Source organism: Coffea arabica, chromosome 8e (genome assembly GCF_036785885.1).
Source record: "Coffea arabica cultivar ET-39 chromosome 8e, Coffea Arabica ET-39 HiFi, whole genome shotgun sequence".
Lineage (NCBI taxonomy): Eukaryota > Viridiplantae > Streptophyta > Magnoliopsida > Gentianales > Rubiaceae > Coffea > Coffea arabica.
Window position 1 is genome coordinate 47286489 of NC_092324.1, and position 12407 is coordinate 47298895.

Genomic DNA, 12407 nt, shown 5'->3' on the forward strand with positions numbered 1-12407 from the left:
TATGTTACGTCTTTTGCAAGAACAGTACAAGTTTGACAATTCTCTCTGTATGTTTTCTTTTCTTGTATCTTGAAAATGTATGATGCCAAATTAGCCAAGGGCTTTTATAACATTTGGTATGCCTTTGTTTATATCGCTGGAAAATAGACACAAGCGGGAATAAGAATTGCCAGGGATATATAGAACTTTCTGTGCTAAAAATATCATTAACTAAATTAGGTCTTACAACTGACGGAAGAGGGAAGATTGAATTATACCATCTAACTCATCTAACTCCGGTGTAGTTTTTGAGAACTAAAGATTCTTTGTTACGATAAGTTCTGCACTGCTAGAAACAAAACTCTGAGCTGACGCATGTGCTGGCCAGTCTTTGATTTCTGCAATCATCTAAATCACTGGTTAAAAACCCTTTAATGATGATCCGTGGTTGCAGTTGAGGATAATCTTGAATCACAACGGTCTTGAATGCATGTTTTTGTCTACTATCATTGTCTCAAACTCTGCTGCATGTATCAAATTCGGTAGAGTAGCATTTTGTCACATGATCTAACTGTAACTTTATCCGGGTTCAATTCATTTCTCCATTTCCTATTTACTTTGTTCTCTTGTTAGTCATTTGATCGTAATTGTATATTTTGTTCATCTCCTCTGAAGAATTCTCGGATTCATCTGGTTCATTTCACCACAGCATTCTCAATCTCCTTATCAAGAAGCCACCCAGCCTAACAACCAGTCTTAAACCTCAAGCTGATTGTTAGAAGCTGTGTCTGTGCAAGTGAAGAGGATAATGTGCATAGTTTACTCTAGAACTAGAAATTAAACATTCCTCATCAATGATTAAAAGTACAGCTCTTTTCGCAGCGCAAACCTAGAGGTAAAGCAATGACTGCGTCCACAATTGGTCGGTAAAAGTGCTGATTGCTGTAACCGTCCAAAAAGAAAAAAAAAAAAAAACGAGTAACATTCAAAGGCGAAAAGCAAAGCACTAGATGCTGCTCCCTTCCATCTTCTTTTTGGTATAGCTAATTCAGGCTGTGATCATTCTAATGATGTGCAAGCCATGCCATGTGTATCAAGAAATGAAAGGTGCAAAAGCTCAATGTCAATATGTGAAATCTAGTGACATTAATATTGAGAAAGAACATCATAGATTTTGTAAGAATGGGCAAATGATATTGGTGCAGTGGGCTCAAATGATTAAAGAAAGCCCTCCCTACTCCAGCGCTGCTCTGAGTACCTTGCTTGGCCCCAAATCCAGTAGTGTCTCCTGTTGGTGGTGGGGCGTGAAGTGAACGAGCTGAAGATGATTGGGTCTAATGTGATCATTGGAAGTCTCTTGTGGATTCATTTTCTGTTTGTTCTTGTTCAAGCAGCAACAATTAATTGATGTTCCATAATGAAGTCATCATGTTTTACTTAACGAAATTTATCGACAGTTCTGTCATAATATGCAATACATAGGCATTTTAAATACCAAGAGTTAAATATCCACGTTTGGAATGTGAGTTTTTGGGTATTTGTCTAAAACTTTACTGTAGCTTACTGTAGAAGTTTTTTAAAAAATTTTTGAAGTGTATTTTTTTTTGAATATTTTGAAGTATATAGTTTAAAAATTTTGAAAAGTTTTTTGAGGTTATTGTAACTAAAGTTTTTAAAAAACTTGTAGCAGACAAACTTGGCAAAAAACTTGACTTCCAAACAAGGCCGCATTTTACTGACTTTTAACTAGAAAAGGAATATATATATATTGCATTGATCCAGTGGAGATTAATTAAATGAAGATGTACAATGGGAGAGGAAACATTTCCAGTAACTGAGGATTATAGAATTTTTATTATTGGTAGCTTTCATGACGCTAACCTATATCAAATATAGCATGCTAGTTCCTCGAGCTTGTAATTTATTGTAACTGAAGTTCAATAACCTAATAAATTAGGCAAGGAATTAGCAAGCCTTTCACAATTCAAAAGACAATAATACAATGAATTCCTAATGCTGGCTCTTTTTAATAGACACCCAACGACGGACCTTTTTTTTTTTTTTTAAATCTGATATCAATTCGATGTGTAAATATTAGTGATTTTATTTTCTGGGATATAATTTTAAATATTAAGTAATTTAAAGTTCTAGTTTGCTAATATCCTTTTAAATAGTCAAATTGCTAGTAATATGCATCTTTTATATTATGACAGGCAGCTATCAATTTTTTACGCTATACAATTTGTCTTGAATTTTCTAATAGTGTAAAATAAAATAATAATGAAATTAAGTAAAAGATAATTACAAAATTATAATAAGCATACAATTTAGTAATACTAATTGGAAAGTGAAATAAAATAGTGACACGAGAGAAGTGAAATAAAAAATAAAAAATAAAAGAAAATAATGGAAAAGAAAAAAAATGGACGAATGAATACACAAAAAATAAAATAGTAAGGACCCTTATGTCTTAAAATATCAAATAAGTGGGTAAAGTTCTTATTTAATGAATTCGGGGGGCAAAGCGCGACTAATGATAAAGTTTAGGGAGGTTTAGCGCATATAACCCCATAAACTAATAATGTACATTATCTCACTGACTTGCCTGAAACTGAAAGGTTGATTGACAACTGTACTGCTCTTATGTGTTATCCAAATTTGGTTCCTCATCAGAAATTGAATAACATGGAACATCAAGAAAGACAAACAGTAGAAGAACCAAAATACAAATGTTGATGATGAAAAATGATAGTACTTGATTATCATCGAAGTGATGAAAATTTGCAGAAACAGCAACGTTGTTAAGCACATGGAAGATGGTAGATGGCAACAACTGATACATGTGGTGCCGCTTTAACTTCTTCCTTGACGACAGTATAACTCATTCCGTTCACCTGCTCCTTTCCTTTGCCTTCGTTGTTCTAGGCCTCATCTACTGTTATGGACTGTTTGAGATTGAGCTCCTAAGTTACACCAACATGGAAAAAGAGATTCTTCTGCTGTGTCTGTCCATATTCTGGAAATAGGGAGCATGGTTTCGGAAATGGCAAATGAACTTTGACAGGTGCCGAACCTGTGCAATAATAAATACCTACTCGAGAAAAATACAGATTTTGTATATAGCGGTGAGTAGGGTCGAATCCACAGGGACTGGGGATAATTCGTTTCTTCTAGAGTCCAAAGTATGGGGGGTTTTGGATTAAATGCTAACTAAATAAATTAACTGCAGAAAATAATTAATTAAAAGAAATGATTGGGGAAACTCCAGCCAAGGGTACACATCAGAAATGGTTCATGCACTGATCATTGATGCAGAAATAATTCCAACATTTAGCAATAGATTAGTTATAGTTGTCATGCACACGATAAACAACCAACCCTTCCTTAATTTCTCGATAGCTAAGGTACGACCGTTAGCTATTTCTCTAACCCAAAAATAACCCTAGGTACGACCGTAGGATTTAATTTCTAGATTGCATTAATAATTAGAAAGGCCCAATCCTAACCAACAAACACGCTACGAGGGTTTGTTTAAGCTAGATCATATGTTCCCCAGACATAAATCCAATTACGCCAGTTGCTACTGAGATAAAGATAACGAACAATTACGGATTCAATTACCCCTATTTAGCAAAAATAGCCTATATGAATAATTAATTATTGCGCACTAATCAATCATACACAAGGCCATAGCAATTAAAATCAAGGAACATATAAATACCAATAAATGAAGAAAACAATTAAAACAGATTCGATCTCACAGTAGTTGTCGAACCAAATCGTCAGTTGTCCCCTTGACTAGAAAAGCTTAACCACGCCTCATGAGAAAATCTCCCCGTTGGGGAATATTGTCGAATACCTGGCGTGTGTCAGAGGCCAGTCCAAAGAAAGAAAACTAGAACTAAACTAAAAAACTAAAACTAAAGCCCTAGATATCTTTTTCTTCTGTACGTTGTCTCCTTTTAAAGCAACAAAAGAAAGATGACTAAAAGCTATCTAGGTGGTCCCCACACATGTGGACAAAGCCTCCCAAGTACTTTTTGTTCCAAGTCTCTCTACGTTGCTTTCTTTGAAGCCCAAATGACCAAATGCCTTTCACTAGCTTGTGGTCCCCCACCAATTCAAGGGCCCAAGGATTGAAACCCTTAGAAGTCTCCATATTTTTCACAAAGTCCCTCCTTTTTGGTAGTTTTCTGCTTCATTCCTGAAATTGATTCCAAATACCAAATATGAGTAAATATCAGCAATTAACACAATATTTGTCAGGGATAGAAGGGAAAATTAATAATAAAAATACCAACAATTAACACCCTATCAATTCCCCCCACACCTAAACCATGCTTGTCCTCAAGCATGAGAACAAGAAACAAACACCAATATTTGATAGTGGCTATTGCTCTATCCAACAAATTGCCAAGATACCAAGAAAAATAATATTCAAGCATCAATGGTCAAGTCCAAGAAACATCACTCCGGTTAGCTTCTAAACCACAAACTCCTCTAATTCTAGGTTAACTAATCTAAGAAAAAGGAATGACACACAACATTTATCAGCAAATGGTCCAACTATTAACCAAAATCTCAACATTAAATCCATAATTCGGCAAGCTGACTTTTATTACACACTAACACAACCTTCACTTTTTTTCACATTTTTTTCTACTTTTCTCTCTTTTTTTTTTTTTTGATTCTCTTTTTTTTTTTTTTTGATTCTCTTTTCTTTTTTCAATAGTAACAAAAGACTTAGTCGCTAGCCATTAGAGCCTTTTGACGCGAACTCCAACATTGGCCAGATGAAGGAGCCCGGTTACTCAGCTTCTATCGCCACGTGACCACGTACTCATATGAATTACTACCTTTTGACGCGAGAATCAACACTTTTAGGTGCAGATCCCCGGTTACTCAGTAGTAACTAATAGCGGAGTACAGTCAAGTTTATTCATAGCTAAAAATCACAAAAACTCAATATAACACAAGAACCAAAAGAAAACTTGCATCAGCTAGCCTCATTTCCAAACATGGAGAACTAAAGTTAATAACCGGACCAATTCACATAAAAAATGCCAACTATCATTCCCTATGCCTAGAAAAGTTAACCAAAAATTGGAAAAGTCAAGCAATTACCGATATTCACCAGAGAGATGTTCATGAACTCAACCACATTAATTTAATACCCTTTTATTAATAAAACTTGGCAATAGCATAATTAGAGGCAACAATCCAGCATCAAAACTTGGTATTCATTTAAGGACTGACCACTAGAAAGAAAAATAAAATAAAATAAATGAAAGATAGGCAAAAACTAACTAAAAATAAAGGAAAAGCCCCTAGAAACTAAAAACAAAAATACTAGCACCACAACGATCCCCCCCCCACCTAATTCACACATTGCCCTCAATGTGATAATGTAAAAGCAGAAGGAAGGAGAGGGGCAACGGTACTTCCCTGAAATCATCAAAATAGGGACGGGGTCACAGCGGCGGTTGAGGTGGAAATTGAGGTGCAAGACCCGTATGGTACATAAACACTCCAACAATGATGTGGGTCGAGGGGTCCTAGACAATTCAATAACAACTACAGCCACCAATAAGGACAATAAGCAAGTCAATATCCACCAATGTGTCTCACTTAACAATCCGACCAACAATAGAAACTGGTGTCCCAGAAAATGTATTAAACCAGTAAAGCAGAAGTCGCACCTAAGGGTAAGGCAACAATCAAGTGAGTAAACAATATTATCCCGCAACCGGACAATTAAATGCAAAATGCGTCCACCCAAGTACTCGACAAATGTCCCCCCGGTCAATTTCTCCCAACAATAGCAAATTGTTCCCAACAAGTCAATGAAAATCAACCAATGGCAATAACCAAACAAGGGACACAGGTGCCGCGAGAGTCAATAGACAAACCCAACAGTTATCCTACTAACGGCACAACAGAAATTCCAAGCAAAGTAGCACTTCGTCACAGCCCAAAATATTCCAACATATCACGTCAATGGACTCAATACAGAAATCAGCAAAATAGGACTCAAGTGATACCAAAAATGACCCCAACAAAGCAGTGAATTCAACCAATTCGAGCAAGTGAAACTCAATAAATGTCACCAATTGGACAGTCAATTACCCACGTCAAACGCTCAAAAGTAGCACTTGAGCCACGGAACTAGCAATTCCAGCAGTAACCAAATAGAAATTGAGAATTAATAATTTTAAGCAACACTGCAACCAGTACCACTGGTGCTCAGACAGGAAAGTATTAAATCAACGGCAGCAACTCAACCACGAGAACTTAAACTTTAAAATAAGCAAGTAGCTTCAAATAGCCGCAACAACGATAGGCAAAAGATCTCAACCAGTACCACTGGTGAGTCACAGGGAAAAATTAGTCAAACGGCTAACAATGCAATAAATAGCAGAAAATATCCCCATTAAGGCAGCAATTCAACGTAATAGCACCCTCAGAATGAAACCCAGAAAAATGCCCAAATCACCTCCTGCCTTATCCAAACACTCAATCACAGGGTGGACAGGAACGACTCAATCACAAATGCCCAGTAGTCACAACTTGCTTAATTAGGCAATCCAGAACACAAGATTATCAGATGCTAAACAACTACCATCACCAGTACCACTGGTGAGTGTATAGGGAGAAATTAAAGCCAATAACCAACAAAGTGAACAAAATAGATTCGAACACCCGAGCAGCGCCAAAAATGAGCGGAAATTAAAGCCAGAAGCAATTGGCAACTTACTCCCAAGGTACCCCCAAATATCGCAGCAGTTTAACTCAATTCTACCCAAAATTAACCCCAGAAAATGTCCAAAATCACTGCCTGCTGTTTTCCAACAAGAAGCTCAAGCAAAGGTACAAAATTTCGCAATTTAGGGTTCAGAATAAGACAAATTGAGGCAGGAATTGCAATACCTCCACCTGCCAAAAATTGACAGGTGGTAACGTGCTGGGGTGGACGGCCGCGAGAGGGTTAGAGCTGGAGGTAGGCGCGATGAGCTGGTGACGTGGCTGAGGTGCGGCGTGCAACACAGGAGAAGCTGCGGCCGAGGGCTGGTGGCGGTTGTCGTGGAGTTTGGGCAGGCGGCGGCAGCTGTGGGAGAGTGAGGGAGAAAGAGAGGGAGACTGGCGGCGAGCGGCGATGGCAGTCCGGGAGCTGTGCGTCGCGTGGGTGGAGCTGCTGTGGTGGTGCGCGGCTGGGCAGGGGGAGCTCGAGAGGGAGGAGCGTGTGCGGTGGAGCTCGCGGACAGGCGGCTGAGCTCGTGAGCAGCGTGGCTGTCTGGCGCGGCTGTGCGCAGCGTGTGGCCGAGCTGACGGAGCGTGGGCAGGGGAGTTGATGGGGTCGCACTGCCGCGCGATGGGGTCGATCTGTCGGCTGGAGTTGCGCGCGCGCGAGGTGGACAGCAGCTGCGGTGCAGAGGTTGGTGGTGGGAGAAGGCAGAACTGGTGGCGCAACGTGAAGCTTGGCCGCGAGCTGGCAGCTCGCGGGCTGCGTGGGATGAGCTCAGTGGGGGCTGGAGCTTGGCGGCGATGGAAGCGGGTCACCACTGGAGAAGGAGAAGGAGATCGGCGAGGGGAGAGTGGTGGCGCGCGGCTGACGAAGTTGGAGGAGAGCTTGTGGTGGTGGCGATGGCGTTGGTGGAGCGTGAGCTGCGGTAGCGGCGTGAAAGAAAAAGAAGGAAAAAGAGAGAAACAGGGGAGCGGCGGAGAAGAAGAAGAAGAAAGAAAGAAAGAAGAAAAAAAAGAAAGAAAGAAAAAGGAAGAAAAAAAAAAAAAGAAAAAAGAAAAAAAAATGGGAATTTTTTTTTTTTTCAAAAACTATCCGAACGTAGATCTGAAATCTGAAATTATTTTATTTTTTTTTTGAATGTAATAATAATAATAATAATAACAATAAATTTTTTTTTTTAATAAAAAAACATGGTTTGGGTCGTCCAACACCGCGCGGGCACGCCAAGATTGGTCTTCGTCCTCTGGTCTCAGAAAACACAAACACCGCGCGGGCACGCCAAGATTTCACTTCCTAGTCACAGTAGAGGAGATATTAGCCTTGATACTACCCAATGGAGAAATGACAAAACGAAAAAAATAAACAACTAAAACCAATAAAATCAATATTCGGGTTGCCTCCCAAACGAGCGCCTTTCTTTAATGTCTTTGGCTAGACATGCTATGCTTGTTCACGGAGGATAAAATCTTGTAGCTCGTTTCAATGCTTCATCTTCAATGTGATCCTGGTAACCCTCATAGATGGAGTAATCTTTGAGCACACGAGCTACGATCTTCCATAGACTAGTTGATGGCGCCAAATAATCAAGTATTGATCGCAATTCTTCATCTACTCCTCCATCAAGAGCATTCGACGGTTCAAGATATTTGACCATAGCTACTCTTAATTCATTCCTGCCATGAGACTCAAGAACTTCTGGTATAACAAAATCAATCTCATTAACAGAAATCATAGAGTAAGAGTTAAGAAAATGCAGGTTAGGGAATGGAGGTGGTGTCACCACATTTGCTGATTCTTCACTGGATTCTTTCACTTGAATGGGTTGCAGTTGGGGTTCCATTTCTTCCTTTTCGGCTTCTTTTTCAACTGCATCTGCACATCTCTCTTCTTGAAAATCTTGCAGCTCCTCATCACTAGTCAGGCAAATTGCACTCTCATTTTCTTCAAAATCAACAATGGTTTTCGAGGGCAATTCTTCAAATTGAGAAGCCAATCGATTTATTCTGGATGTCAATAGACACATTTGATCTTCCAGATTACTCATTGCCTCCTTCATCATCTCATTTCTCCTTTGTGTCTCCTGTTGGAATTGATAAGTATTAATAACTATTGATTCAACTATTTCTTCAAGAGACATACCTGACATAGATGATGATTCTTGAGACTCATACTGTTGAGAATTCATTGGCCCTGTTGTATAATCATAACTGGAGTTATCCCACCATCCTTGATCATACCCGTTTGGATTAGGGTTATACCACGTTTGAGACCAGGGTGAAAAATCTCCATAATTATTGAGGGGGACACTCAGATTATCTTGATATTCGGGGCACATACCGGTTGAATGATCCCTGGCATAACAAATTTTACAGGTTGCAGCAGCCATTCTTTCTCTAATAGAGTTTAGTGCCTCTGAATATGTAAACTTAGAAAAGAAACTAGTCTCATCGCCTTTCCCGGAAACAAAATCCAGACTTTCACCAAAATATGGAGTGTTAGAAGCCATAAACTATATAATAATAATAAAAAAAGAGATAAATAAAATAAATAAATAAATAAATAAAATAAAATAAAATAAAATAAAAACAAGATGAACTCCAAAAGAAATAAATTAATCTGACACCAGTCCCCGGCAACGGCGCCAAAAATTGACAGGTGCCGAACCTGTGCAATAATAAATACCTACTCGAGAAAAATACAGATTTTGTATATAGCGGTGAGTAGGGTCGAATCCACAGGGATTGGGGATAATTCGTTTCTTCTAGAGTCCAAAGTATGGGGGGTTTTGGATTAAATGCTAACTAAATAAATTAACTGCAGAAAATAATTAATTAAAAGAAATGATTGGGGAAACTCCAGCCAAGGGTACACATCAGAAATGGTTCATGCACTGATCATTGATGCAGAAATAATTCCAACATTTAGCAATAGATTAGTTATAGTTGTCATGCACACGATAAACAACCAACCCTTCCTTAATTTCTCGATAGCTAAGGTACGACCGTTAGCTATTTCTCTAACCCAAAAATAACCCTAGGTACGACCGTAGGATTTAATTTCTAGATTGCATTAATAATTAGAAAGGCCCAATCCTAACCAACAAACACGCTACGAGGGTTTGTTTAAGCTAGATCATATGTTCCCCAGACATAAATCCAATTACGCCAGTTGCTACTGAGATAAAGATAACGAACAATTACGGATTCAATTACCCCTATTTAGCAAAAATAGCCTATATGAATAATTAATTATTGCGCACTAATCAATCATACACAAGGCCATAGCAATTAAAATCAAGGAATATATAAATACCAATAAATGAAGAAAACAATTAAAACAGATTCGATCTCACAGTAGTTGTCGAACCAAATCGTCAGTTGTCCCCTTGACTAGAAAAGCTTAACCACGCCTCATGAGAAAATCTCCCCGTTGGGGAATATTGTCGAATACCTGGCGTGTGTCAGAGGCCAGTCCAAAGAAAGAAAACTAGAACTAAACTAAAAAACTAAAACTAAAGCCCTAGATATCTTTTTCTTCTGTACGTTGTCTCCTTTTAAAGCAACAAAAGAAAGATGACTAAAAGCTATCTAGGTGGTCCCCACACATGTGGACAAAGCCTCCCAAGTACTTCTTGTTCCAAGTCTCTCTACGTTGCTTTCTTTGAAGCCCAAATGACCAAATGCCTTTCACTAGCTTGTGGTCCCCCACCAATTCAAGGGCCCAAGGATTGAAACCCTTAGAAGTCTCCATATTTTTCACAAAGTCCCTCCTTTTTGGTAGTTTTCTGCTTCATTCCTGAAATTGATTCCAAATACCAAATATGAGTAAATATCAGCAATTAACACAATATTTGTCAGGGATAGAAGGGAAAATTAATAATAAAAATACCAACAATTAACACCCTATCAAACTTGGCAACTTTTGTAATCCAACTGCTAAATTTTAATGAACGAAGAAAAGAAGAGTCAAGGGAAAAATAAAAATTGGAGGGAAGGGAGTAAAAGCAAGGAGGGCCCCAGCGGATGTGGTTATTCCTCTTTAGACATGTCTATCAAAGTTCGAGTCCCGCTGTTAACACGTGTTCGAAGTGGGTTGGGACGCCCTCTTCCGAACCACAGGGGATTAGTCGGGTCGAATGCTCGGACACCCCTGTGTCGACAAAAATAAAGTAAAAGCAGGGAGGTCAATTCTAACCTGTCCTGCCTTCTAGCCTAAATTAATTAAAGAGGTGCCAAAACAAGGGCTGCAAATAATTCCCACTCTCAATAATATTAGTGCTGAGCAGAAGGTGCAAAAATGCTTTGTCAATGTGATGTTTGGTGTTCAACTAATTTTTAAAATTTACCGCATTGCCTTGCAATATGATTTGTTTAATTATTGAAATGGCAATTTTTAATCTACTCCTACCTTAGGGGACGTAGCCCGTAGGGGATCACTGGGGTAGTTCATATGGTGGGGAGACTAGAACCCCGAACCCAACACTCAGGGTAATTTGTAAATCTTTATTGGTGGCGGATTCAGCTGGTCTAAATAGTATATCAAAGTATTTTATCTCTGGACAAATTATCTGGTTGGCCCTCAAACTATTTGGTAGTACGCTTTTAGCCCTTCAACTATTATTTGTATATTTTTAGCACTCCAATTTCTAAAAGCGTGTACTTCTGACCTTTTTGTCTATTCAAGCCGTTAAAACCAATAGAAACTACATCATGCACAACACATGAGCAAAAATCTAGTCATAACTAGCATGATTCATAAAAATTTGAGTCCAGATTCAGAATCTACTCAAAAAATAGAGTTAGAAATTGTTATTTCATTTAAATTTGATAACTCTGAAATAATGATCAACTATTGGTCAACAACGATCAATGGTTGTCGATCAGCATGTAGTAGCTGCGATAGTGTTAGATGTGATTGAAAAATTGAAAATGATCAAAATTATGCCATTTTGAGGTACATTTCGTTAGGAGTAATAGTTGAAATTGACAAAAGAGCTAAAAATATAGTGCATTTTTAGATGTAAGAGAGTTAAAAGTATACGAATAATAGTTAAAGAGTAAAAAGTGTATAAAATTAATAGTTCGAAAGCCGACCAGGTATTTTGCCCTTTATCTTTTACGAATACTTGGAGGGAAGATAAACATTCCTCGATAAATGTAGGCCTATCCATTTTCACATATAGTAGGAGGTGGAAGTTAGTGTAGTTAAAAGTAATCGTTATTGCTTAGTACGTTCCACATACATCATTCCATTGATATAAGATGGCTCATATCTTTCCATTCGAATTAGTGACTCTTGTTCCAAAATCATACTTGGAAGTCATCACTTTTTTATATCATACATACGACCACGTTTACTGGTAACAATGGACCGTAAATATGTAGTATATACTTGAAAATTTATGTAAATTAATTATTCATTTAACAAAAGATCTATATAATTTGAGGCAAACACAAAAGAAAAATGAAAACTACATATCTAAATGGGAGGGAAATTGCACCATTCTTTATGACATGGGATTTGGGGGGGGGGGGGTCAAGTTTGTAAGTGTACGAAAGTGGATTCACTTTTATTGTCTCTCTTTTCTGTTAGGACGCAAAGGTGAAACTGAAAGTGCCCAGAAAAAAGTGAAATATGGCGACTAGGGCCATCCATCCATCTCTTTTGACCTTTGTTTAATCGAAAA